At 48.8% G+C, this 24,796-nt stretch overlaps 2 long non-coding RNA genes across 6 annotated transcripts in view; one reads left to right on the forward strand and one right to left on the reverse strand.

Annotated features, from left to right (window-relative positions):
• Window positions 1–1,313, forward strand: part of LOC149128135 (uncharacterized) — a 46,001-nt gene extending 44,688 nt beyond the window's left edge. For all 5 annotated transcript variants that reach the window (XR_016229424.1, XR_016229423.1, XR_016229425.1 and 2 more), the window contains one exon: window positions 354–1,313. This is a non-coding gene — a long non-coding RNA (uncharacterized LOC149128135). The remainder of the gene's footprint in view (window positions 1–353) is intronic.
• A 17,864-nt stretch (window positions 1,314–19,177) lies between these two features.
• On the reverse strand, window positions 19,178–24,550 carry LOC103347696 (uncharacterized). Its single transcript, XR_016229690.1, has 2 exons — window positions 24,305–24,550; window positions 19,178–19,352 (listed from the first exon to the last, which is right to left on the reverse strand). It is a non-coding gene; the product is annotated as an uncharacterized LOC103347696 (long non-coding RNA).
• Window positions 24,551–24,796: the final 246 nt, after the last annotated feature.

Below are 24,796 nucleotides of genomic sequence, written 5' to 3' on the forward strand. Positions count from 1 at the left end.
TAGCTGACTAATACAGAGGAGAACTGGTCCTTAGGCAAAATGAGGACCTAGGGGCCAAGGCAGAGGAGACTGATAGTACCAGAATGGGCCCAGGTTGGCCAGGGGAGGGGAGAGCTCTGACTGAGAGGCAACACGAGCAGTGGTGTGGATTCTTGGAGGTCAATCCAGAGGGCAACAGATCCAGGTATGATTGGAAGAGGGAAATGAGAGTGGTCTGGGGGAAATACCTATCACCTCATTGATCATCTGGCCTGAAGGAAAATCAGGAGGAGCACAGAGGCCAGGCAGCTGTAACTGAGCTGGTGACATTATTCTAAGCCCTTGTGTCTGTTCAAATTTTATATACTCCCCAGCTCCATCGGCATTGACTCAGGACCTGTGAGCATTGGCAGATCTGGCTGTGATGATCCTGGGAAAGGAGCAGCAGTAAAATTAAATTGAAGAGGACAACAACAGTACTGCAGCCCTCAAATTCTTCCAGGAGTGAGAATGCGTGTGTCCACATGCATGTGTGTGCATATGTATGTGTTGCTATGTGATGGCTCATTTTTTGTAAATCTGATGCCTGCATTCTGTCTACCTGATTGTTGTTCTTGTCAATAGCTCAATCTAGAGTGGCATTGAGGCTGAGAGAGTGACATCTATTTTGATCATGTTCCCTGACTTTCTGAGCACTTACAACCTCAGAGGAAGCCTGTGAAACGCTAGACCCATTTGACAACTAGATGAGCAGGGTATGACATGGCGGCCAGTGACTTGTGCAGCTGCAATGGAAGATTCTGAGCAGAAATCAGACTGGGGGTGTTTCGGGTTTTCTTTCTTGAAATTCCTTTTCCCAGGAGCTTCCAGGTTCAGGAAGCTCTTGTCATCTCCTAATTGAGGCAGATGAAGATGAGAGTTCTGTAGGGAGGTGTTTCCACTTAATCAAGGCCAGTCATACCCAAGCTCTAGGATTAGACAGAGATCTGCAGATCTATGCAGTTGCTTGGGCAGTCTGTTTTCTGTCTTCGCTACCTTGTTATCTGGCCCTTCTCTGAATTCCTGTAGCCTTTCCAGGACTTAAACAATGAGATTAACAGCTATCGTTTTTTGAATGCCTACCATATGCTAGGCTCTCTAGTGGATCTTTTACAAATATTATTGATAATAAGAACAGCAAAGATAACTAATATTTATTAAGCATTTATTATGTACCAGGCACTACGCCAAGTTCTGTGCGTGCATTAACTCGTTGAGAATCCTCACAATGAAGCAACAAGGGCCTCGTTATTTTACAAACAAGTAATAAATGGTAGAGTTAGGATTTGGATACAGATTGGTCTGACTCCAGGACCTGTGCTGTTTTCATTTATGATGTTCTTGTTTGGTCTTCCCCTCTAGCCAGCCAGAGCACTGTCCAGTTGATCTAGATAGCTGGGGCAGGTGCAAAGGGCTGGAGTATGGACTTAGATCTGGAGGATGAACATGGCGTGGCTACCAGCTCCAGGCAGAAGGCTGGTGAATAGTTTATAGTGGGGTGGGATTAAGGTCCAGTAGGAAGCACGATGAAGCCCCCAAAGGTGAGAGGAGCAGAGCTGGACACCCCAGAAGCCATCAGCTGTCCTGGTGGGCAGTGGGGCTTGCAGGAAGCCTATGGCAGGGAGCAGACCTGGATACTGGACAGAGGTGCAGGGGTCTGCAGACAGGACACTAGTTCCTGCAGGAATAGAACTGGCTAGAGCACAACTTGTAGTTTTGGCTTTGTCCTTTATTAACTTTAGGGCGTGTTACCTCCCACGAGTTTCCACTCGTTTATCTGTAAAATGAGAATAATAGTGTTTCCTTCTTCATGGGGTGGAAATGACAACTAAGTGAAGTAGCAAACACAAAGCGCCTGGGTTAGTGCCCAGCACTGAAGGAGTGCTCAATACCTGGACTGCTCCATTTCCAAGATGGCTATCTGGGCACAGGATTAGGTAGAACCCAGGGTGTCATCACCAAAACCCAAATACAGTAACTAGGGAGCAGCATCCTAAAATACCTTTGGGCTGAGATCAGTATTTGTTTTTGAGACCAGAATGGGGTTAAGTGACTTTGGTCCCATATACAGAAAGGTGGCTACAGCGGGGTGAGCAAGCAGGCAATGTTCTTCCCACCCACAGATGTCTTTTGGAATCTCAGCCCCAGACAACTGGAAGTCTCTGGAACTTCTGGTCTGATACTCTTTCAGTGATACAGCATTTCTGGAAACTGAACACTTAACAACATATGGACAACCATGCCAAAGGCACCAGCACTGTAGTGTTTTTGAAACACATCTGCAAATGCCTTGATACCCCTTCCCTCAAAAGGCAGCACCGACCTCGGTGGCTTGCTTCTAAAATGAAGATAATGTTGAAGTGGTGCTGAGTGTCTTCCGGGGCTGGTGAGAACAGGTGATGCAGCCCCTGCCCAGCTCCATGCTTGCCCATGGAACCAGCTGCCATGTTGGGAGGAAGCGCAGGCTACATACAGAGGCCAGATGAAGTTTTGGAACAGAAGTCCCAGCTACCCTCCATGTCAATCGCCAGACAAAAGAGTGAGCAAGACCTCAGACGATTCTGTCTGGCCTTCTAGCTAATACCAAATGGAGCAGGAATGGGTCATCCTCAACAGACCTTGCTCAAATGACTGATTCATGAGCCAAATAAACTTGTTATAAGCCATTAAGTTGTGGGGGTGGTTTGTTATGCAGAAGTAAGTGAATGGAAAGTGCACCTGCCTAGCAGAGCACAGAAGAGAGGCGATGGGCAGAGGTGTGTTCTGGATCAGACAGGTGTTTCTCAATAGCTCTGCTGTTTGCTTGCTGGGCAAGTTTCTAATCTCTTCAGACTGCTTTGCCCTCTGAAAGATGTTGATTTTGATCCTAGCAACCTTATGGGTGTTATGCTAGTTTGCTAGGGCTGCCATAATAAAATACTAGTCTGGGTGACTTCAAACACAGAAATTTATTTCTCATGGTTCTGGAGCCTGGGAGTCCAAGATCAAGATGTCAGCAGGTTTGGGTCCTTCTGAGGCCTCTCTCCTGGACCTGCTGATGGCCGCTGTCTTACTGTGTCCTCACACGGCCCCTTTCTCTGTATGTGCACTGATTAGGGTCTACCTTATTAGGTATCCATTTTTAATTAAATTATCTCTTGGAAGGCTCTATATCCCAACATGGTGACATTCTGAGGTCCTGGGGCTTAGCATTATATCATATGCTTTTGAGGGAGACACACTTCAGCCTATCACAGTTGTTAGGAGAATTGATTGAGGTAATAACAAATATAAAGACTAGGTCAGTGGTGGATACATGATGTTGAATAAATAATGGCAGTTATCATTCTTATTACATGTGTGTGCTCCAAGAGAGAGCATGCATTTTTCTCACATGGCTGAGAAGAGGAGACAAGTCCTCCACTAGGTAAATTAAGTCCCTCTGGCCCCAGCTGGGCCTCTCTTCTTAGGAATGGTGGCAAGAAAAGGGGCTGAGGGATCTTTCCCGCCACTCCTTTTTTTTTTTTTTAAGATTTATTTTACTTATTTGAAAGGCAGAGTGACACAGAGAGGGTGAGACAGAGAAAGAGATCTTCTATCTGCTGTCCACTAGTTCATTCCCCAAACAGCAACAACATCCAGCACTGGTCCAAACCAAAGCTGGAAGCCTAGAACTCCATCCAGGTCTCCCACATGGGTGGCAGGTGCCCATGCTCTTGAGCCAGCAGCTGTTTTTTTCCAGGTGCATCAGCAGGGAGCTGTACCGGAAGTGGAGCATCTGGGATTTGAACTGCCGCTCACATTGGTTGCTGGTGTCCCTGGCAGCAGCTTAACACTGCACCACAATGCTGGCTCCGGAGGTCCCTTCTGAAGGGAGGAGGCAGTGTTATTTCCCCACCTTCCAGAGACAGCTGCTTCCTTTGGGGGCCTTTGGCTAAAGCGTGGGGGAAGACTCCAGGGCCATCCCAGGTAGGGAGAGGGCTGGGATGCTGTAAAAGGCAGAAAGTACATCTGTATCTGAAATCGCCGGGGTGCTCCCCAGCTGACCCTTGGAGTGGTTCCCACTGGAGGCAATTTGGGAAAGGTATTTTAGAGAGAAAGTCCCTATTCACAAAACCTCCCTGCCAAGTCCTTTGTTTTCCTAATGTTGCCACAGTGTCTGGAGCTGAATTTTAAAAATGGCATTTTCCTGGAAAGGATTTTTCGGTCTCTTTTGGAAATGCTTCATGTAAAACAAGATCACCAGTGGGCTGTGGAGTCTGGTCTTGGGAAATGGCAGGTGGGGGAGGGGAACTGAGTGGCAAAAGGAACAAAAGCAGAGCTGGCGGGGGAAGGGTGGGGGGGGGAGGGAGCACTAACAAAAGGGCTGACATTCCAGTGTGTGAGACAGACTCCTGCTCAGGACTCCTGCCCCTGGGGACACAGGGAGGGAAGGGGTCCTGAAGCGGGGCTGTGGGAACACCCCCCCCAAACCCCCCAGGCCTCCTGGCGCTGTGCTCATGGTTTCCATTCATCACACAAAGGGGCCTGCCCTAGCCTCATTCCTTGGTCTTGTGGGTGGGACGGCAAGAGTGATAGAGCAAGGGGCCGTGTCTTCTGTGTCAGAGCAGATTTCTTTCAAAAGAGAGTGGCAGTAGTAGCATTCCTTCCAGGGGCGTCAAGGTTGAGCCCTATCTCTCCACTAGACTGGCAGGTCCCCAGTTCCTTCTGGATCTAAAGAATCCCTACAAATGGGGACTTCATCTGTTTCCCAGAACCCAGGATGTGGGAGGAGCTTGGTCTCTGGGTCTGATAGACCCAGTGACGCAGTCACAGTCTTGACTCTCCCTGCCAGCGGGAGGCACAACAGACAAGAAGTGCTGACTGACAAGTCCTGCCACAGGCTGCCCAGTGGCCACCTCCCTCCAGGCCCAGGGCCAGGGCAATTAGTGGCCCAGTGGAATGTCTGGCTGGAAGGCTCTTGGAAGCTCCTGTGGAGCTGGCCTCCATCCTCTGGGATTCTCTCTTCCCTTTCTGTCCATTCCTCCCCCTGCCTTGCCTCTCTGTCTTGGCCTTGGGTCTCTGGGGTTCAGGTCATCGGGAGGCCACAGGAGGGAGGCAGGGCCAAAAGCAGACAACTGCGCATCTGAATCTGAGCCATTTTATAGGTGATTTTATCCATTTTCTTGTCTGGGTAATTCATCCATTCATACAACAGACACTTACTGCACGCCTGTTGTGTGCTGTGTTCCATTCCAGGCATTGAGTATATAGTGGTGAACAGACAGACATGGCTCCTACCCTTATGGAGCTAAGCAATTGTACTTGAATTTTTGGACACTAGTCTCATTAAATGATCAGAACTGTCCTTAGAACCGTCCTGTTTCTGGAGCTCTCGTTCTCTCCAAGGCCACCCGTCTCAACCCTGGGCAGCTTTGAAAGTAGCAATTGACTCCACAGGTGGAGTTGAAGACTTCCCCTCATTTGTCTCAGCTTTCGGATCTACTCAGGATAAATCTGTTCCCATTTCCTGAAAATCTCACTACCGTGAATTTATCCAGTTACTCTCTCTTTTTTTATTTTAGGCTAAGTTTTTAGGTATATCCAAGTTTAGGGTTGTTGTGTTTCCCCCAGGGATTCTTCTTTGCTGCATTTTTCATCATTTCCTCTCTTTTTAAATAATACTTCATTCCTTGTCTTTTTGGGTAATGATTACTGGGTATATTTTTTCCAGTCTCATTACTTCCAATCTTTTTGTGTTTTAAGTGTGTCTACTATAAAAAAAAGTTTAACTTCTCACTTGATCTTAGTGCTTCTTTTATCAGGTAACTTTAATGCTTTATATTTATATTTATTATTGGAATGCAGTTACGATTGGTATGTATTAAAATCTTAATGTTATTGCTTGAATCTCAATTTCTTTGATTCTTTCCTACTTTCTATGATATTGACTATGTTCTTTAATTAATCTTTTAATGTTTTAAAAGTCACATACATTCAAATTCTCTCCTTGTAGTGTTACCTTTTTAGGATGCTGTGAATTTCACCAGTTTTGAACTGGTGTTTTTGAACGGGTGGTTTTCCCCACACTAAGAACCATTTCTGACTCTGTGACTCCGACTACCTGGAGTTAGTATCAGACTTCACAGGTGTAAGTGCTCCGTCCACAAGACTTCCTCACTTCAGACACCAGGCACAGGTGCTGGGAGCCCAGGGTACTCACATTTCTCTGTGACTTGGCTACAAAGTTGGAGTCCACACCACCCCTCCCCTTCAGGTTTGATAATCTGCTGGGATGGATCATAGAACTCTGGGAGATGCTTCATTCTCAACGGATCAGTGTTTTGGTGCAGGATACAGATGAATGGGCAGCTGAAGAGAGACAAAGGTCAAGGTTTGGCTCTGAGCATAGGAGCTTTGATCTCTGTGAACATGGGCGCACACTCTTCCAGCACGTTTGTAAGCTCTGAACCCTGTCCTTTAGGAGTTTTGTGGGAATTTCATTAGGTAGGCAGAGTTGATTAACTCACTGGTCAATGAAAGGTGAACTCAACCTTCAGCCTTTCTTCCCTCCCTGAAGCCTGGGGAGTGAGGTTGTGAAGCTGAAAGTTCCCACCTTTTAATTATGCCCTGATCTTCTAGTAGGGAATCTGAAGCTAGGGGGAAAGAAAACATTGTGTGTGTGTGTATATACACATACATATATATTTCACACACACACACACACTTGGTATTTGTGTTTTTGTAGGTTAGTTGGGGGAGTAGAAGTTCATGTTAGCATAGTCTGCAATGTTACTTAAGTTGAAAACCCAATAGCCCTTGAAACAGCTGCAATAGTCCTTATCCCCCCCAGGTCTTCTCTACCCAGTCATCCTCATGCAATGAAGCATTTCATCTTGCTATATTTCTATGGTATCCCAGTTTGTTCATGTCTTTCTTTTTTTTAAATGATTTTATTTATTTATTTGAGGTGGGAGTGAGAGAAAGCAAGAGAGACAGAGCAAGGGAGAGAGAGAGGGAGAGAGAGAGAGAACGAGCTCCTATCCACTGGTTCACTCCCCCAAAAAGCTGCAACAGTCAAGAACTGGTAACTCAATCCAGGCCTCCCATGTGGATGGCAGAAACTCAAGTACTTGAGCCATCACAGCTGCCCCCTCCCCACCAGGGTTTGGATTGGCAAGAGGTTGGAGTCCAGGAGTCCACACCAAGAATCAAACCCAGGCACTCCGACCTACGTGAGATGTGATTATCTTAGCGGCGAGGCTAAACACCTGCTCCCTGTTCATGTCCCTTTTAAAGGCTGGGTTCCCCAGCTGTGGCTGGACTAAGCGGTCAGGGGCTGTTGTTACCCCTGATCTGAATGCTACCCTGCTCTTCAGAGGTCTGAGGACCTGGGAACTGTTGGAGATAAAACATTACAGAGTTGGGCAACAGTGAGCTTACAAAAACCCCCAGGGGGAGAAACAAGAGCAAGGAGAGGTTGAGAAGTCGAAGGGTAAATAAGGCTTGGGGGTGGATTTTAGGTAAATGAGATATGATCCTGCCTGTGCAGCCCCGCAGTGGCATTCTGCAGCCCTGTCTCAGAATCAGTGAATTATTGGCAGAAAGCTGCAGGCGACTGTGCTAATGTTTTCTTAATTTATTTAGGTTATTGTTTGCATTTAGTCTACTTTATTATTTTTTTTTGTAGGCTGTTGTTCACGCACCCTAAATCTCAGATGAGAAACCTTGCTGCGTTCTGCTTGGTGTATTTTGTGCTGATAAGTTTGGATTTTATAACTCCTAGGTCTTTTGTAGAAAGGCTGGGGAGCCGGGACTTGTCAGATGGAGATAGTTGCTAAGGGATAATTCACCTAGTGTTGATCAGGAGTCACATTGGTCACCACCTCAAAAGGGGAGGGGGAGGGAGGGAGAAGGGATGTGATGGGAGAGAGATCAGATGGGAAAAACACGCCATGTGACCTTTTCCAAATCCCTTAACTCCTCTGACTCTTAATTTCTCTACCTGCAAATAGTACAAGTTTGACTTCAACTCCCCCACCTCAAATGATCTGAGCTCTGATTCCTTGGGCTGAGAAAAGACAGTCATGTAGGGTCATGCTGCTGAGGAGGGAATATGTTGCATATTTTCCTTATCTTGTAGCTACATGTCTCAAAATAACAGTTTTTATTCTTGAAGTTGCAGTAACAGCTAACTTTTATACAGTCTCCATGATGGGCCTGACACTGTCCAAAGCACATTATAAACCTGTCTCTTTTAATCCTCACGGTATCCCTGTGAGCTAGTTATCTTTACATTAGATGTAAGAAAACAAAGACACAGAGAAGTCAAGTAAATTGCCCAAGGTTGCACAATTAGAATATGCCAGGGCTCAGAGTCAAATGCAAGCCAGCTGACTCCAGAGTTAGCACTGCTAGCCCTTAGACATGAGAGCTATGAGCCAGGGAGCTTGGGGAGGTCATAAAGCCATGTAAATACTTTCCAAACCCTTACCAAAAAGAATAAGAGGGGAGGGAATATGTGATAGGGGATTTGACTTGGTCTTGATGGATGACTTCTCAATGTAGGTATGGTACTGAGATGCGGGTGGGGACGAGAAGACAGTCTTTTTTTTTTTTTTTTTTTGACAGGCAGAGTTAGACAGTGAGAGAGAAATAGAGAGAAAGGTCTTCCATTTTCCATTGGTTCACCCCCCCAAAATGGCCGCCATGGCTGGCGTGCTGTGCCGATCTGAAGCCAGGAGCCAGATGCTTCTCCTGGTCTCCCGTGCGGGTGCAGGGCCCAAGCACTTGGGTCATCCTCCACTGCCCTCCTGGGCCACAGCAGAGAGCTGGACTGGAAGAGGAGCAACCAGGACAGAATCCGGTGCCCCAACCAGGACTAGAACCCGGAGTACCGGTGCCGCAGGCGGAGGATTAGCCTAGTGAGCCACGGCGCTGGCCAAGAAAGTCTTAACTTGATGAAATGGGACAGAAGAGCCCAGTGGGAAGAAGGATATAAATATGCTGAGGGTATATGGAAAGTGAGGGATGAGAGTTTGGTACAGTGGTTAAGATGCTGCTTGGGATGCATGCACTGCATATCGAAGGGTCTGGTTCGAGTCCCAAGTCCACTTCTAATTGCAGCTTCCTACTAATGTACAACCTGGGAGGCAGTAGGCAGTGGCTCAAGCACTTGGGTCTCTGGTACCCCCATGGGAGACCTGTTTGGAGTTCTGAGTGCTTGGTTGTGGCCTGACTGAACTCTGGTTGTTGGCAGTTTTGGTGGAATGGATGGAAGATCTTTTTCTGTCTCTCGGCCTCTGTCTCTTTGCTTTTCAAATAAAATGAACAAGAACAACAAAAGAGAGCTGGAAAGTGTCTGTGCACTTGGAGTTCAGAGAGTGAGGCAGAGTGAGACAACATAAGGCTGGTAGGTGGCAAGGGACCCGCCCATGTTTGGATCTCTGTGTCTGCTGTCTCAGGGTTTCTCAGCCTTAGTACTGCTGACACTTGGAGCTGAATACACCTGTTTTGGGGACTGTCTTGTGTGCTATGGATGTTTGACAGCATCCCTGGCCTCTACTCAGTAGATGTGACTGCACCTCTGCCCTGAGTTGTGGCAATAAAAACCATCTCCTGACATTGCCAAATGTCCTTTGCGGGGCAAAACTGCCCTCAGTTGTGTATCACTGAGCAAGCTACTTCCCTCTCTTGGGATCTGCTCTTTCTCACTGTGTGACTGTGAGCCCGGATCCTGGGATCACCCCTCAGACATGAGCACTCACTTGAGCCTCCTGTGGCCAGATCACAGCCAGGCCTGACCAGACAGGTACAGCATCCTGAGGCCTTTCCTGGGCAATGAACACGCTCCAGAGAGGTGTTATCACGGGCAGGGTGGACAATACCAAAGTCAGTACACTGAAAGAGAAAACGAAGTCCAGAGAAGCGCATCAGGTTCAGAGCCAAACACAAAGAGTTTCTTCACACCCAGGCCCTCTAATGTTTCAGGATAACCTGATACCTTCCCAACCTGCCTGGTCCTCTTTCTCCTGAAACCAGCGTCACTGCGTAGTGCTTAACAAAGCAGGCCTTTTACAGAGAAAATGACCTTAAATCAAAAAGAATAGAAAGAAAATACTTGGCATTAATGGTAATAATAACCAGATTCCTGTGAAGGGCTAAAATATTGCTACTTTAGTCACTGATTGTTGTGGGAATTCGTACTTTTCAAACTCAATATCAAGCCCTTCTGGAACTTTTTGTCAAATGTTCTCTGTGGCTGCCAAGTAACACGGGTAAGGGGAGAAAGAGCTGTTTTGTGGAGCACGTTTCTCCATCACCAGGAAAATGAGCTTCTAGGTGGTCTGCTTTTTGTCTTGGTCTTTTTTTGCAGTTGTTGTTAAATGGCATGGAAATGTTGCCAACACTGCCATCTGGTCCCTTCAGGTGTCCTGAAGGATGACACTTATCCAGGATCTGCCCAGAGTGCTTGGTCTTTTTGCTGTAGAAACGGATTTCCCTTGCCTTCAACTTGCAGGGCTTGCAAGGGAGGACACAGTTTGCCCACAAAATCATGGTATCAGAAAGACTGTCCACAAAGAACACCGTGTTAGCCTTTTTCACACTTCCTGGTCTGTTCCCCTAATTCTCTGTGACTCTCACCTGCTACTACCCATGACCTGTTTCAGGCAAGCCTCCCAGTTGTGCCCTCAGAAAAAACCCTGGTGGGAAAAGCCACCTTGTCTCTGAGCTTGGAGATCACTTCAGGCAGACTGTGGCTCTGGGGAAAGAGCCAAGTCCTAACTAACTTCATTGTCTGTCTCTCTTGCTCAATGATTATCCTTGTTTCACAGTCAGAAAAAGAGGAAGGAACTCAAAATCAGAGCTGGACTTCAGGAACAATGCTTGAGGTGTCAACAACCACCACTGCAAAAACAGCGCGTATTTATTGAGTGTTGCTAGTAGGTGCTCTGCATATACTACCTCATTTAATCGCACTATCACGTTACCTTTACAGTGTAAGTGCTAGTATTATGCTAATTTTGTGAATGATAACATTGGGGTTTAGGGAATTTAAATTATTTATTCAGTGTCACACATATTCTGAAGGGTGGAGCCAGGGGCATTCAAAGCCCAAATGTTATCGTGTGCCCTCTAAATTGGGCTGTCTCACTTGTCCTTTTTAGATTATTTTTAGGAAATCTGCAGGTGGTTCTTGGTGTCTCCAGACAGCTCTACCTTTGGGACATACAGAAGTCTACAGAAGACCAAATCTTGAGTGCTTCTGTTGATTTGATCTCATGTAAGGCTTTTTTGGGATAAGCACAATTTTTATTCTTTATTTGAAATACATTGGGGTCCGGTGCTGTTCAGTAGTGGATAAAGCCACTTCCTGCAGTGTCTGCATCCCATATTGGCACCGATTCAAATCCCGGTTGCTCCATTTCCAATCCAGCTCTCTGCTGTGACCTGGGAAAGCAGCAGAAGATGGCTCAAGTGCCAGGGCCCCTGCACCCACATGGGAGACCTGGAAAAAGCTCTTGGCTCCTGGTTTCAGATCAGTGCAGCTCTGGCCATTGTGGCCATCTAGGGAGTGAACCAGCAGATGGACGACCTCTCTCTTTCTCTGCCTCTGCTTCTCTGTAACTCTACCTTTCAAATAAATAAGTACATTTTTTTTTTTTTTTAGAAAAAATGCATTGAGATCCAAGGAAATCTTATAAATATGTGTTAGGGTCAAGACTATTATCATTTTTATATTACCATTTATTTAATTATTGGAGAGGTAGAGTTACAGACAGTGAGAAGGAGAGACAGAGAGAAAAGTCATCCTTCTGTTGGTTCACTTCCCAAATGGCTGCAATGGCCAGAGCTGTGCCAATCCAAAGGCAGGAGCCAGGTGCTTCTTCCTGGTCTCCCATGTAGGTGGGCCATCTTCTACTGCTTTTCCAGGCCATAGCAGAGAGCTGGATTGGAAGAGGAGAAGCGGGGACTAGAACCAGCGCCCACATGGGATGCCGGCGCTGCAGGCAGAGGATTAACCTACTGCGCCACGGTGCTGGGCCCTATATTACTATCAGCTTTATAAATAATTATAATAACAATATGAATCCTAACTCCTTGGCATCATGGTCAACCAAGGAGAGGTCTCTGGGCTTCACTTTTCTTATTTGTCAATGAAGGATTTGGGCCACTTGATCCCTAAAGTCTTTTGCCTTTATGCTTGGATGTGCACACACTTGTGCACCTACGGAGCCCACTTAAAGATATAATGACACTTCATGAGGCATGACTCACATTCCACTGGCTTCTAAGTACGAATTCAAGTTCCAAGAAGCCAATCAGGAGGCCTGAGGATTTGCAACCCCAGTCATTTAAGCAGTTGGTCTCCTTGCCCTGTGTTTATACACAGTCCTAATTCTCACTGTCCAGGGTCTATAAATAGTGATGGGTTATACAGTACATCAGGTGTTTTCTCAGGGGGCACCTTCCCTCCTTGGGAGTTCATTTGAGTCAGTCTTTCCACTCTGTCAGCTGAAGAAGGAGCTAAACCCAGTCCTCACAGCTAAAATGGGCCACAGATTTGCTAGTTTATTGTGTGATGTAGAGCATGGGATAGTTGGCATAGAACAACCCATGGGCTAAATATGACCCCTTGGCCTGTTTTTATAAATACCAGGGTGCCTCCAAAAATTCATGGAAAATGAAATTAAAGTATAAATTATTTTGATTTTTTTGAAATCCACACATAAAAGGAGTCTTCAAAGAGTTCATTAAAAAATTCTTCCGGCGAAAAAATATAGGTAGATTTGAAAATTTCTGTGCACCAAAACAAACTTACTCTTTCATTTCATTTTGACCACAAATTTCTGAAGTCCCCTTGCACAGTATTGGCAATATCCATCCACTCATTCATATATTATCTGGCTGCTTTTGTGCTCCAGTGGAAGAGTTGAGGCATTGCAGTAAAGACCATCTGGCTTACAAAGCCTGAAATAACTACTATCCAGCCCTTTAAAGAAAAGATTTGCCAACCCTTGATGTAGAAAAAGAACTTTGAGTCTGTATTAACTTTTATGACCTACCTTTCAAAGTCTTAATTTCTCATCTGTGAAATGGGGGACTATATTATCTGTGCCAACTAACCACTTAGTTCACTGAGGAATTATGATACTGGAAGAAATAATGACTGTGAAAATGCACAGTAAGCTGTAAAGAAGTGTACAAATGCTACAGATGATTAGGATGGCTTTGTAAGTATTTGTGAAAAGAGAGAAGACAAAGAAAGTTGGTTTTCTCAATAGAAGAAAAGAAGAAATATATAATAAATTATTGCCAAAAGGCACATGTACCTTTTTATTTGTGTCTGTTAATGTTTAGTTTTGCGATGAGGTGGGCAGGGCTATTAACATTAAGGAGGCCAGTGTTTGGTGGAGGGGTTAAGATGTCACTGGGGATGCCCACATTCCAAGTCAGAGTACCTGATTTGAGGCCTGTCTCCTTGTTTCCCATCCAGTTTCCTGCTAGCGCACATCCTGAGAGGCAGCAGGTGGTGGCTCAAGGACTTGGGTTCCTGTCACATACATGGGAGATCTGGATTGAGTTCCAGGCACCTAGCTTTGTCCTGGTCCAGCCCCGGCTGTGACAGGCATGTGGGGGTGAACTGGCAGATGAAAGATCTCTCTAGCCCTGTTTCTGCCTCTATGCCTTTCAAATAAATAAAAATTTAAAATTAAAGAAAAAGAATGAAAATTCATAGCCACCTTGAGAGGGGATTGAGGAAATCTCATAAGTATAAGGGACACTGTGTGTTGCTGCAGTCAGAGGGATGCAGGCACAAGTCTAAGGGAACACCTACCTGGTGAAGGGCTGCAGAGTGGAACTGAGAGAAGGAAGAATGGGAAGACAAATTCAGGACACACTGCGTAGATTATGTTTGTCCAGACAGTGACTTGTTGTTTATCTGAAACTCAAAATCTCACTGGCATTCTTTATTTCTCTTTGCTACATCTTGCAGCTTTCCCCCACCCCAAGTGCTGGTGCTAGGGCAGCTGCAGCCGATCACGTGACTCTGCCCCCTCTCCCCATCACAGAACTGGTTCAGATTCTAGGTCCTGAAATTCTGAAGCTTGAACAGAAACAGATCAGCATAGAAGGCATTAGGAGCTGATCATCTGATGCAGTGTTCTAGAAAGATCTTTGGAGCTGCCCTCTTTTGTGCTTTCTGAGGCCTGTGGTGGTCTTTGAGTTAGTTTCTGTTGCTTGCAGTCTAAGAAACCTAACCATGTAAATATCAATATTCCCCAAACATTCTGCCTCCAGTGGAATGCTGTGGGGATGTGTAAAGAGTGGACAGAGTAAGGAGGAGATGGACTAGGGACTGTTTTCATTTTTAATATTTATTTGAGAGGGGAGGGGGAGAGATATCATTTCTACTGGTTCACTATTTCCCACTCCCACTGCCAAATGCCTGCATTGTCCCTGGACTGAGACAGAAATCAGGGAGTCAGTCAGTCACTCAATCCAGGTTGCCCATATTGGTGGCAGGGAACCAAAGACTTGAACCAGTTCCAATGCCTCCCAGGGTCTACATTAGGAGGAAGCTGGAGTCAGGAGCCAGAATTGGGCATTGAACCCAGGTCCTTTGATGTGGGGTGTGGGTGTCTTAACTAGGCTAACTGGCCACCCTGGAAGGTTTTTTTTTAATAAGGATCTGGACTTAGGGTGAAAGAAGGGGTGACAGCACCTTGGGCCTGGAATGTGGCAAGCTGTTTATGTGATACTACAAAAAGCAACAGGAAGCCATGAGTTTGAGCAGGACTCAGCACAAATGACATGTGATTCAAAACACATTTCTAAAGTTGGCTTTTAAGAGTTTTGGAGGCAGGGGCTGGTGCTGTGGCATAGCACGTAAAGCTGCTGCCTGCTGTGCGGGCGTCCCATATGGGTGTCAGTTCAAGCCCTAGCTCCTCCACTTCTGATCCAGCTTCCTGCCTGTGTGCTTGGGAAAGCAGTAGATGATGTTCCAAGTACTTGGGACCCTGCACCCACGTGGAAGACCTGGAAGAAGCTCCTGGCTCCTGGTTTCGCGGCCGTTGTGGCTATTTGGGGAGTGAACCACTAGATGGAAGACCTCTCTGTATCTCTGCCTCTTTGTAATTCTGCTTTTCAAATAAATAAATAAATATTTAAAAAAAAAACAGTTTTGGAGGGGAAGCTGGTTGCAGGGAAGCAGGCTGGAGGGTCCATTTGCATGGTGCAGATGATAGGCTGGGGATCTGGGCAGAGTGGGGGTAAGACAGTGAGAATGGAGGGGGAGGAGAAGGGTGAGAATCAGCTCAGAGGAGACTCTTGGGTCTGAGGGGCATCCAAGAGAGGAGGGAAGGTGCCATCTGGGTCATGAGCCGTGGTCATTCAGCCTGGGCAGGGTGGGGGTGGGGGGCAGGTATGTGTGAGCCAGGTCCATGGATGTCCCAGGACCCGCAGGAGAGTCAGCGCGGAGCAGCTCTTGGAGGCCCATTATTCCACTTGGCTCCAATCTCCACCCTGGGGGAGGGATGTGGTGAGAGTGGCGACTGCAGCAGAAAGTGACAGGGATGATTAAAGGGATGGAAAATCAGGCCCATGAAGAAAGGTTAAAGGGAGGCAGCTATTTAGCCTGGAGAAGCTAGGCAGCCACGAAACAGCTCCCTTCAAGTCCACGCCGGGTGATTAACAGACGCGTGCCCAGCAGCTGCCCTGCACGTCCGCATATCCGGGGGGTGGGGTGGGGGGAGACAGCACCCCTTGAAGCTGGCTGGGCAGCTCCGCAGGCACCCGAGGCAGGCAGAGGCGTAATTATAAAGGCTCTTTTGTGGTCTCCGAAGGCCCCTCTCCCCTCGCCATTGGTTTTTTGCATCTGTCATTATGCTGAGCAAACTGCAGCCAGGCCTCTTGACAGCGCCAGTATCTGCTCTCCTGCACACTCGGAAGGTAATGTGGCCGTAAAATTGACAAGTTAGATAAATACCAGTACAAAGAGTAGACTGTGTCTAGCTTTGTGCAGTGTTCCGACTGGTCTCAAACCTGACGCATGGAAATCATCTGTCTCCACTCCTCCAATAGTGTCCAGCCTGGCCCATCGGGGCCCCTTCTGATGATGCCCCAGGAATTCACATTTTCTGGACCTCCCAGTCTCATTCGTCACTCTGGCAACTGGGTGGGTCTTTTATTTCCTCCCAGGTCCAATATGTTCCCTTTCTTCCTTTTTAATTGATAATTCTGCTTTTTGCCAGGCCAGACTCTTGCTCTCTTGGGCTGGCTGCGAAGCAAGCCCTTGGCCTGGCCTCCCCAGCTCTCTGCTGGGGTAACCGAGGGCACCCACTCTTCTTGATCTCAGCTGAGGGTGTGCAGGGAAAGCTGTCACGGAGGAAGCTCTGTTATGAACCATGCATTCAGACACTTCAGAACTGGAGATGAGTGAGGGGTGAGTGGGGATGGGAGGAGGGGAGCCGGGGGCTGGGCACCGGCATTCACCAGGAGAGTGATGGGATCTGGCTTTAGAGGAGTCCAGAGACAAGGTTCCTTTGGTTTCGGTCCTGTTCTTGGTGAATGGAGGGCGGCAGTGCTGGCACAGCCCCCTGGGAAGGCGAGGAAGGCCCAGAGGACAAATTCCCACCAGCAAACCCTGCCAGGAAGCGGGGAACGGAGCCTTCACTAGCTGCTCCGTAGCCGTCACACAGATCACGTTCTCCACCACCAGTCTTCTGTCTCAGGAGGCCAAAGGAGACACAGGCTGGGGACAGGGACGGAAGAAGCAGAGGCTGATGAGCCAAAGACTCTGAGACAAGTTGAGCCCCACTTCAAACGCAGGCAATGCTTTGTCCCCATCTCCTTGTGGCACAGGGCAGTGCTGGCTTGAGTTCACCCTCCCTGACTCCACAGTGCACAGCACAGGGACGAGTACCCAGCAAACAGATGGAGTCCGAGGTTGGGCAGCTGGAACCATAGGCCCTGGAACCAGGCAGAGCCGCCCCCATGGGCTCCAGCTGTTTCTGCCTCTGGCTTCTAAGGATAGGGTGCATGTTGGATAGCACAGGGTGCATCCCCGCTTAGCACACTTGCCATAGAGTGGGCATGAGCTGCCATTGTACTTATTTATACTGATACCTAGCACTTTATTCTCAATATGACTCATTGGATGGAATTGACAGAGAAAGGGACTGAGGAAGGGCTGGACTTCTGAAACCTGATCAATCCTCATTTTAATGCTGCTCCCTGTCCCCAACACTAGCTCCCCCTCCACACGTCCCTGACAGTGGCCAGCCTGGGCAGGGTCAGCTGGTCTGGCCTTCATTTTACCTCCGTTTGTTGCTTTCTCTCTTTGTAGCTGTCCCTCTCCTCTGCCTTCCTCTGCTTCTTATAAGCAAAGGGGAAAGCATGGGAATCCTTGGCTTTGCAAAGGGGCGTGCCCACTTCTGTGCTCCATTCCGCTGGAGAACTCAGAACAATTCCTATTATTTTCGGTTCCCAGACCTTGAATGTGTCAGGCTTCAGGTTCACTTCCTACATCTCTCCCCGTCGCCTGGATCTGCAAGTAATTTAACCCTGTTTTCATAGAGCGCAAAGACGTTCCGCTTGTTTACACTGGAGACAAATTTTCCTCAATTGACGCAATCCTATTGATTAAATAATGACTTTCTTCCTCATTTAAAGGTAATTTCTGTTGGTATCATGACATAGAGGAGGAACGTGAATGCCTTTTCTGTCTGGCTGCATGAAGGGCCGGCTGTGAGGGCCGACTCCCACTGCTCTGGGTAGGGACCTCTCAATTTTCCCACCTGTTCTGGAGCCTCCATAGGCGGTGCCAGGATCCTGGGAGGAGGTTGGCTAAACATGGCTGGATCTTGATTGAGAGATTAAAAAGCTAGCAGTTGTTCAGTAATGAATGTCAAGGTCAGGATGGAATAGAGGCTACCTTTTTTTTTTAATTTAAGATTTATTTATTTGAAAGTCAAAGTTACAGAAAGGGAGAAACAGAGACAGAGATCTTCTAGCTGGCCATGACAGCTGGGGCTGGGCCTGCCTGAAGCCGGGAGCTAGAAGGGTCTTCCACGTCTCCCAAATGGGTGGCAGGGGCCAAGCACTTCGCCCATCTTCTGCTGCTTTCCCAGGTACATTAGCAGAGAGCTGGATTGGAAGTGGAGCAGCCGGGACATGAACCGTGCCCATATGGGATGCTGACACTGCAGACAGTGGCTTTATCTGCTCTACCACAATGCTGGCCCTGCTACCTTGTTTGAAAAATGGATTTGATTTATTTTTGAGATTATTAACATGGAATAAAAGAGGATTTGTACACACACAGTTTTTCAAGGTCATTTCACATGCTAGTCAGGACATATCCTTGGAGCCAAGGATTTAAAATCAAAGGGAAAGGGAGTGTGTGTCCCTCAGGAAGAACCTTAGAGAATGGCACAAGTTGGAGCAGCACCAAGATGGGGAGGGGAAGGCTAAGGAGAGTCGAGTCCTCCTGCTGAGTCCCTTAACTTTGTGCAGGCCTGGATTCCTTACGGCTAAAACAGGGGTCACTGGATCAGATGACTTCTAAGGCAGCTTCTCCCTTCCACGACCTGTGATACAGTGGTGCCTGGAGACTTTGTTATTCCTTTGTTCCATGCCAGGTCCTTCTACTGCACTCTTGGTAAGGCTAAGAGCAGAGGGTGTGCTTGGGAGCATGTACCCTGTCTTCCCTTTTCTTTCTGTGAGGTTGGGACAATGCATCAGTGTTAACAATGCATTAGAGGGGCTGGTGCTGTGGCTTAGTGGGTAAGGCCACCACCTGCAGTGGTGGCATCCCATATGAGCACCAGTTCAAGTCCTGGCTGTTCCACTTCCAATCAAGTTCTCTGCTATGGTCTGGAAAGCAATGGAAGATGGCCCAAGTGCTCAGGCCCCTGCACCCACATGGGAGACCTGGACAAAACTCCTGGCTCCTGGCTTCAGATCAGCCCAGCTCAGCTGTTGTGGCCATTTTGGGGGTGAACCAGAGGATGGAGGACTTCTCTCTCTTTCTCTGCCTCTACCTCTCTGTAACTCTGCCTTTCAAATAAATAAATAAGTCTTTAAAAAAACACAAAAACAAAAAAAATGCATTAGAAAGCCAGATAGCTCTGGAGGCACTGAGGGATGATGTATTCATGTGTTATGCAATGATTGTAAAAAATTAAGAAACTCTTCATCAATACCTGGGAATGTATTTTCAGAGGCAAACACAAAGTGATGTAAATATAATGGCCAGGCAGGAGCTAGACGTTAATGAAGAGAAAATGATGCAGATGTTCTGGTGTTTTTCTGCTGTAGGCACTTCAAGCTTCACCTTCATTTTCTGTGCACCAGGAGTTAGCCAGCACTTTCTGTAAAAAGCCAGAGAGCAAATAGTTTAGGCTTCCTGGGTCATAATGTCTCTGTTACAACTTGTCAACTATGTTGTTGTAGCAGGAAAGCAGCCACAGGTACCAATGTAGACCAACGTGGGTGTGTGGCTTTGCTCCAATCAAACTTTATTTATGCATCCTGAAATTGAAATGTCACACACTTTCCAAGTGCCACCAAATATCCTTCGGATTTTTTCAACCATTTAGAAGGTAAAAACGATTCTTAGCTCCTAGGCCTTCACAAAAACAGGCAGGGAGTCAGATCCACAGCGCATAGATTGCTGACCCCTGCTCTTTCCCTTGACCCTTCAAGGGAGGAACCAGCTTGCAGATGAGAACACTAAGTCTTAGTGAGGCTCAATAACTCATGCAGCTGAAGCAGTAGAGCTGGAAGACAGCATGAACTTGAACTTGAACTCCCAACACGCACACTTCAGGGACATCTGATTAGAGTGGTGGAATGTGGGGGGCACTTGGCTGCTTACGAGCTTATTAAAAGTTACAAAAATCGGCCGGCGCTGTGGCTCACTAGGCTAATCCTCTGCCCTGTGGCGCCGGCACACCGGGTTCTAGTCCCAGTTGGGGCACTGGATTCTGTCCCGGTTGCCCCTCTTCCAGGCAAGCTCTCTGCTGTGGCCCAGGAAGGCAGTGGAGGATGGCCCAAGTCCTTGGGCCCTGCACCTGCATGGGAGACCAGGAGAAGCACCTGGCTCCTGGCTTCGGATCGGCGCAGTGCGCTGGCCGTAGCGGCCATTTGGGGGAAGAACCAACAGAAAGGAAGACCTTTCTCTGTCTCTCTCTCACTGTCTGGCTCTGCCTGTCAAAAAAAAGTTATAAAAATCTTTTTTATCACTGTGTTCGCATGGCCATTCAGATTCCTTACAGTAGAGCAAGACTGGTCCCTCACAAGGCTGGGAGATACCTGGCTGGCTTAGGAGCTACCTGGGACAATGGCTCAAAGGGGACTGTGCAGTAGTTTCTCCCCTGTGAGGGAGAAAATGAAGAGTATCAGGCTCCTGTGAAAGGCCTGGCAATGCTTGTTTGGCCTGGAGGTCAGCTCAGCTGCTCATTGGGATGGGGCTAAGGCAGGAAGCAAGGGCCTGCCACTTCTCTGCCTCCCTTTGCTGTTTTGGAAGATCATGCATATTGGAATGTTCTCTGATGTTTCCCTTATTATAATTATTTTTTAATATTTCAAAAACAGACAGACTTTGTCTCCAGAGCTGAACTGTGACCTCCTGGGGTGGTCTCTGCCTTTGCTTCCTGTCCACTCCACACTTGGTGTTGTCTGGACCCGCGGAGACTCAGGGTGCCTTCCGACTCCATCACGGCTGCTTCAGGAGCTGGTGAGCTGCCCTCCCCTGGAGGCGTTGGTGGAGGCTGTGTGGAGCACCACTGAGGCTGGGCCGTGAGGAGGAAGGCGGTTGGGAGACTCCTGGAATGCACATTTGCTGAGCAGAGAACACCCGCTGCATCCAAAGCTAGGAGATGTCTTGTATACTATTTCCTTTGATTCCCGCAACTGGCTGCTTCTTGTTCTTCTTCTTCTTTTTTTTTTTTCAAACAATAATTTATTTTATTTGAAAGAGTGACAGAGAGAGAAAGAGAGAGAGAGAGAGAGAGAGAAAGAGATTCTCTATCTGCTAATGTTGTCCTTGCCAAATGCCCTCAACAGCTGCAGGCTGAAAACAGGATCCAGAAACTCCATCCAGGTCCCCCTGTGGGAAGCAGGGCCCTAATAGGAGCCCAAGAGAGCCGTCATCTCTGCCTCTCAGGTGCACTGGCAGGAAGCCGGATGAGCAGCACAGAGGAACCAGGACTTGAACCGATATGGGATGTGGTGTGGCCCACTGGGCTACCACTGCTGCCCCCGCAAGTGGCTTCTGAGAGCGGCGTTGTGATGAAGAAACGGAGACTGTTTTGGGAAGGCACACAATCAGAGGATGCCATAGCCCGTCTGCTTTGCTCTCCACCTCCCAGCGCAGGCCCCTCTGTTAGGCCGTGTGGAGGGAGGGCAGCAGAATTCTCGCTCTGACCCTTGCTAGCTGTGCGGCTTGAGCAAGTTACCTGGCCTCTCCGAGTTTCACATTCCTCATTCGTGTAAGACTTGTTTTCCAAGGGTGTCATGACGTGAAAAGAATCCTATGGAGGTGCCTAAGGCAGCGCCGGGCGTGCAGCAGGTTCTTTGTGTGGTTACTCTCTTCTTCCCACTTCAAGACGATGTGGTTTTGCTAAGTTGACTGAATAATCAATCTTATTCCATTTGGGGTCTTCAGGGCCTAGCAGAAAGCCAGGCATGGCGCAGACACTTAATAAATATTTGTTCAACGAATGGATACACAGTGCTTCTATCTGCTGATGCCAACCATCTGGATGTTCAGGCACTTCAAAATGATGGATACTTGACTTTTCATCTGAATGTTGGATGTCATCTTAAAATACAAGCAGCAGAAAGTGATCTAAGACACACGGAGTCTTACAGATGCAGATTCGGGGAGGGGGTTGTGTAAAGCAGCGGACGTCTGCATTGGCCTGTATTTAAAGAAAGGTCATTTGTTATTTTCAAAGAAATCCTGCTATGTCACCAGGTTTGTTTATTTACCACCCATCCGCCCATTCATGCAGCCATTCAACAGTGGCCCAGAGGGGCTCTTGGGGCCTCCTTGAATGAATGGGGAAGAAAGATGATATGTAGTTACTCAGACACCTAGAAGCTTCTACGCTGTTTGTAGGGCTTGGAAGCAGTTTGTCTGCAAGTGTTTTAGAAAGTGCCACAGAGTCCTGAAGGATCCTCGTGCAAATTTACAGTTTGCTTCTCTCTGCTGAAGGGCTGGGACCGCTGAGTGCCTCTGTCCACTGCCTCTGATTGTGTGCAGAGGAAGAATTAACCCAGGGTCTGGCTTCTGAGCAGGGGGCCTTCATTCTTTATATTGGAAATGACCTACAGGAATAAACAGCTGTGTGAGACTGGGCCACTATCATTGGAATCAAAAGATGGTGGAGGGACTGTCTTTTTTGAATGAGTCAGGCGCACTGTCATAACTTCAGGTCTACATGAAGGTACACAGATGGCATTTATCTCAACACTAAAATGACTCCAGGTTTCTATGCTTTGGAGACTCCCATTTGCATAATCTTTACTACCCGGTGTTTTATAGCTAACTGCCTCTTTTTCTTATTTCTTGACCTGTTTCAGAGACCTTCTGGAGAATTCTGGCATCAGAGAAGGGACACTCAATGGGAAATGAGTGGATCTTACTCTGTGAGGCTACTCTGAATCCTGAGTATAAAATGTGGGGGCTTTGGTGAGACGTGTCATTTGCAAGGAGCCTCCTCATAGCCCCCTGTGTGTCCTTGATTTTCTGTATCAAAGCTGACCATCTTCATGCGTGGGGAAAAGTGGCTGGGCAGCGGGGTGTCCCAGGGCAGACAATGGGGACATCACAGCCACAGATGGGCTTATGTGCGCCACCTCCCGCACCCTCGCCTGGCCTGCACCTGGGGCCTGGGAGAGCCTGGGTGGCTTCAGTGCTTCTGGTTCATGCTTCATTCCCCTTGGATCCGTGTCTCCACTTTTATCCATCTTGGCCTCCCCGCCGCTGGAGCCAGGGCAGGCCTGTCCCACGCTGGAGCCAGTTCTGACCAAGGCAGGAAATGGATGTGCGGCCTCAGACTGCCACTGGGGGAAGCGCGGGCTGGGATCGGGTCTCATGTTTTCAATCAGTCGAAATCGTGCCTCGCTGAGACCTCAGAGGCGACGGTGGTAGCGCCGCTAGAAGCTGACGCTGAGTGGCAGCCCTCAGATGTGGGATGCGGAGGCGCAGGCGCAGTGGGCAGGCTCTGGGGTGTCCTCTGCTCAAGTGCACAGGCCGATGGCTCCCGATTCATTCCCATCCCCCAGAGGGGTCTGCTGTGATTCCTGAATCCACGTCTGACCTTGGTCTTGTCTGGTGGTCCAGACCCCGGCCCCTCTTCCTTGAGGAGGCTCCGTTTGAGGCTGGGGTCCTGCCACGTGTGCCTGGCAGGGTGATGGACAGCTCAGGGGCTGCTTCTGTGTGCCTGGACTCTGCCGCTGGCTCCTCCTGGGGCTGGAGCACCCGTTGCCACCTGCAAGAACCACGCCTGAGCTTGCTCGATGCCGTCTGAGGCTGAAACCACCGGTTCGCAGTTCTCACAGAGTGGATCCCTGCACCTGCCTCTTTTAGGCCCCTGGAAAAGCGCTTCTCTGAAAGGCCCCCGCAGGGTCCTGAGACGGGACGAGGACGTGGGAGGCATGAGTCTGGGCAGACACACGGCTGACCTGACCTGTAGCTAACAGGCGCTAAGCCGCCGTCTCGGAGAACGTAACTCAAGCAGGGATAGAGGATGCCGGGTGTCTCGCGCAGGCGAGCGGCATTGATCCCAGACAACAGGTGTGGGCTTCGTGCAGGGCGACAGGGCTTGCTGGACCTGGGCTGGGCCTGCACGCGCATTCGGGGCTCCTCAGGCCTAGCCGGAGCTGCTGCCAGCTTTGGGGTGTCCCTCTACCTCCGGGGTCCCCTGTGGGTGACAGCCCACACTCCAGCTGACCCTTCCTGTCTAAGGGGAGCCAGGGCGTGCTGGGGTCTTCGGCGCCTGAGAGGCGCCTTCCTAGCAGCAGCCAATCCGAGTGTGTGCGTGGGGGGAGGGGGCTCTCTCTTCGCCACCCAGCGCCTCCACCTTCCCTGCCTGGCCAGGGATATATTCTCAGGAAGATGCTTACAGGGGGGAACGAACCCTCTGAGACAGTTCCCAGAGGGAGATTCCAAAGCCTTAAGGATAGTCTGGAAGGTGGGGTGGGGGAAGGAGTGGAGCAGACTGGAGCTGCTAAAAACCTGGGTCCCCCCTCCCCGAGTCTCGGTCAGCTCCAGGGCCGTTGACGGGGCAGCAGCGCCCCCTGGTGGTCGCTGTACCTGGCATTTCCTCCGCGGGAGGCCTGCCTGCCCATAGTTCTTCTCTTCCGCCGCTTTCCTCCATCAGCTTTTGTCTGTTGGAGCCTCTCTGAGGAAAATCTGTGAGGAAGAGATGATGAGGGGTAAATTAGCGGTAAGGTGGTCATGGCAGATTAAGCGTGAGCCTGGAGCAGAACATTACACGTAGGGCTGGTCCCTCAGATCTCCTCAGTCCCACTCCAAGGCTAACCGCCTCGGTGTGCTGACGCCTACCCCGTGCCTGTGTGCGTGTGTGGGAGGCACCCTGGGCCTTGCTCCGCTCCCACGTGGTCGCCGGCGGCCGGCACCGTTGGATCTCCCGCCTGTACTGCCCCAGGTGCTCTGTAACTCGTGCTGGCCACAGTGGCTCCGGTGAGAAGTGGAGCTCTGTGTCTCGGGCCCTCCTCAGTTCCGCCCTCTCCTTGGCCTCTGGAATGTCCTGGCTTCTCAAGCCTTTCTGTCCAGCTGCAGCAC

The sequence above is a fragment of the Oryctolagus cuniculus genome, chromosome 2 (genome assembly GCF_051225735.1).
Source record: "Oryctolagus cuniculus isolate XC-2025 breed Fujian yellow rabbit chromosome 2, ASM5122573v1, whole genome shotgun sequence".
Classification (NCBI taxonomy): domain Eukaryota; kingdom Metazoa; phylum Chordata; class Mammalia; order Lagomorpha; family Leporidae; genus Oryctolagus; species Oryctolagus cuniculus.